Below are 4,226 nucleotides of genomic sequence, written 5' to 3' on the forward strand. Positions count from 1 at the left end.
CCTTCTGTGTGTAATGACTCTAAATAATATGTGTTTCCCTTTTTGAATTGAATAACTGTAATAAATTAACTTTTTGATGATATTCTAATTTATTGAGAATCCCTTTTACTCTTGATTCTTGGATGAACCGAGAGGAGCTATACGACATCTTTAGATGCCTAAATACAACCTCAGTAGAATATACTTATTATTCAAACCCCCACAGATCTTTTTCAAGAATTGACCTAGTCCTTTCTGACATCAATACCTTACAGAAAATTAAACAAATTACCATTCACCCTAGAGTGTGGTCAGACCACTCTCCCATCACATTTGAAATCCTCACCAATCATCACATAAATAAAACTTGGAGAGCTAACTCGTTTCTATTCGCCCACCCAGACCATAGCCTAAAAATACAAGATGATTTAAAAAATTATTTCAAATATAATAACATAGAAAATATCTCTATCACAACTCTGTGGCAAGCCCATAAGGCAGTCATCAGAGGAACCCTGATCCAACTTAACACTAAGATTAATAAAATTAAACAAAAGAAAACCGAAGAGATTATAAATAAAATTAGAGAACTAGAAAATTCACAAGCAAATAGTCCATCAGATGACACACAAAAAGAAATTTTAAAACTCAGACTAGATTTAAAAGCCATTCTCTCAAACAAATACGAAAGATTCATACTAACCTCAAAATCCAATTTTTACCATCTCATGAATAAACCTTCGGGCTTTTTAGCCAGAACAACAAGAACTCTGAGATCTAAGACCAAAATCTTACAGATAAGAGATAGGAACAAAATGTACAAAAATCCAAAAGACATTTCACTAAAATTCGAGGACTTTTTAACAACCTATATAACTTAAAAAATAATAAACTAGAAGACAAACCCACTAAGGAAGACATCAATCAATTCCTTGACTCGATTCAGTTACCCTCTCTGTCTAACGAAGATTTAAATTTTCTAAACACCCCATACAAAAACAGTGACATAATGGCTACAATAAACTCTCTAAAACAAAATAAAGCACCAGGACCAGATGGAATTCCCAATGAGTACTACAAAAAGTTTGCTACAATCTTAACCCCATATTTAAGCACCCTCATCAATGAACTATCACTAGGCTTAAAATTACCTGAGGAGATGCAAGAAGCCACTATATCAGTTTTGTATAAAGAAAAGGGAGGCAGAGACCTCATTGGAAACTATAGACCCATTTCGCTCCTAAATTCTGACCTGAAAGTATTGGCAAAAACCCTAGCTACCAGACTACAAGAAATAGTACCGAACCTTATACACAAAGATCAAGTGGGGTTCATTGCGAACAGAGGAGCAGAAGACGCTACCAGACGAATTCTAAACCTACTCACTCACTCAGGGGAAACTAAGACTCCCACAGTCTTTATCACAATTGATGCTGAGAAGGCACTTGACCGGGTTCAGTGGAACTACTTACTTCAAACGTTAAAAAATTTGGCTTCAATGGGAGGGTATTAGACCTTATAAAATCATTCTACTCAAACCCGTGTGCAAGAATTTTAACAAATGGTCTCCTCTCGGGTAAAATCAACCTCTTGAATGGAACAAGGCAGGGGTGTCCTCTTTCCCCGTCATTGTTCGATCTTTTCAATGAGCCCTTGGCGGAGAAGATCAGGATGGACAGCCGGATTAGGGGCGTCCCTGCTAATAACAAACAATTCAAAGTGTCACTTTTCGCAGATGACATCCTACTCTCTCTAACGGATCCACTGAACTCGGTCAAACAGACCTTGGAAGTTTTTAAAGAATTCTCAAGGGTCTCATTATATAGGGTCAATATGGATAAAACCCAGGCTATGCACCTCAATCTGGATCAGGATCTATTAAAAGTCCTACAATCGGAAATCAGATTTCAGTGGAATGTGGACAGCATGTCTTATTTAGGAATCAAACTAACAAAAAACACAAAGGACTGCGCTAACCAGAATATTACTGACATTTATAATACCATACAAAAAGATTTACAACATCTATCCAAAGTAGAGCTTTCCTGGTTAGGAAGAATAAACACATACAAAATGCTGGAACTTCCCAAGCTACTTTATATATTCAGAACTATCCCATTACCAATCAAGATGAAGCTTATACAAAAACTCCAAACTCAAATAACATCTTTTGTATGGGGTAAAACTAAACCTCGAGTAGCACAATCTACCCTAAACAAAAACAGAATCAATGGGGGGTTGGGGATGCCAAACATAATGGCCTACTATCAAGCAACGACTATTAAAAGCAGCCAGAAGTATTGGAACAGAGATGATAAACCTGCATGGGTGGGACTTGAAGATTCTTACTGTCCAAATATAGAAGTTGGAGACCTGGTGGTGGCCTACCTATGCGACTCTAAAAAGCGACTACCTAAGGAGGTCATCACCAGGAACTCAATAATAACATGGAGGAAATTTGGAGCCCAATCTAGAAAAATACACGGCACCGAATCAATAGGTTGGATGAAGATCGAAACGCTTTCTGCATTCTCACCAAGAGCTCAACCACTGGAAATCCAAGGGAATATGAACAATCTCAGACATACTCAATAACGATAAGCTGAAACCCTACCAAGACTTAGCAAAAGAATTCAAACTAATAAAGTCAAATAAGAAAACAAAACTTGGAAGATAATATAAAAAATATTCATGAAACCTAGCACCACCCTCCACCTTCCAAGTAACATCACAGCTCTCTTAAAGAATCCAAATAATCAAAACACTTGGAAAACCAAATATATCTACCAAATTTATAACGAAGACACAAATCTCCTTAACTTAAACACTTGGAAAAGTGGAAAATCGAGTTAAAAATCCCAGAAAATCAATTTGAAGAAAGATTTCAAAAGTCATTGGCCACAGTCTACAAAAATATACATTGCGTTGCTCTTATAGAAACCAATTATAAGATAATAATCCGATGGTATTACACACCCCATAAATTGCATTTAATTAACCCAGATACCTCAAACAAATGCTGGAGAAACTGTGGAAATTCAGGCAACATAACTCACATATTTTGGTCGTGTCCAAAAATTAAGAAATTCTGGACAGAGATTCAATCACTTATAAGGTCCATTACACAGCTAGATGTAACTCTAACTCCAGAATTAGTTCTTCTTCTCTTAAACATTGAAGCGATACCTAAACATTTTAGGCCCATAGTAATACATATTCTACTAGTGTCCACTAATCTCATTGCATCCAAATGGAAAAGTGAGAAAGCTCCTAATATTCAAGAAGCTAAGGAGAAACTAACTCTACATAAAACTTTAGAGTAATACTATGCCATAAAAAATAATACTCAAACAAAGTACCTCACCAAATGGGACCCATGGCCAGAGCCCAATCACCGACAGACTATATAGCCCAACTGACGTTAAGAAAACACTAACTATATTCAAGAAATACAAGCTCACTAATAATTCCATGCTTGAAGCTCTAGTCTTTGACACCTTCCTGATCTAAAACTCACTAGAATTATATGTTTGTGATCTCGCAAATTTCCTGGACTGTCTACGGAATCCATGTCAGGAAGTTGTTAATTTTATTTGTTGTTTAGTTATGTTTTACAAAAAGTTAATTCATAAGCAATTGATTTGACCAACAAAATATACTGCTTGATGTATCAACACCAACAAACTGAAGGGTCAAAATATGTGCATTTTCTTAACCTTGTTATTACTATCTATATGTCCTTAAATTTTGTAACGAATGATTTCAAGATTTGTTAACTACAAAACCTAATAAAAATCATTTGAATAGAGAATCCCTTTTATGTCTTGTAATTCTGTCCAAGTTTAAAGGCTGCTTTACACCAGGCAATCTATCGTGCGATAGATCGTCGGGGTCACGGTTTTTGTGACGCACATCCGGCATCGCTGGCGATGCCGGCCTGTGTGACACCTCCTAGCGACGCAGTATCGCTCACAAATCGTGAGTCGTGTACTGCTCGTTAGGTTCCATAATATCGGTTGATTTAGTTGACCATCGTTTCCGTGGTAGCACACGCCGCTCCGTGTGACACCACGGGAACGATGAGCAGCTCACCTGCCTCCCGCGGCCGCCGCCGGCTCTATGTGGAAGGAAGGAGGTGGGCGGGATGTTTACGTCCCGCTCATCTCCGCCCCTCCGCTTCTATTGGCCGGCGGCCGTGTGACGTCGCTGTGACGCCGAACGTCCCTCCCACTTCAGGAAGTGGACGT

This window comes from Anomaloglossus baeobatrachus, chromosome 3 (genome assembly GCF_048569485.1).
Source record: "Anomaloglossus baeobatrachus isolate aAnoBae1 chromosome 3, aAnoBae1.hap1, whole genome shotgun sequence".
Taxonomy (NCBI): domain Eukaryota; kingdom Metazoa; phylum Chordata; class Amphibia; order Anura; family Aromobatidae; genus Anomaloglossus; species Anomaloglossus baeobatrachus.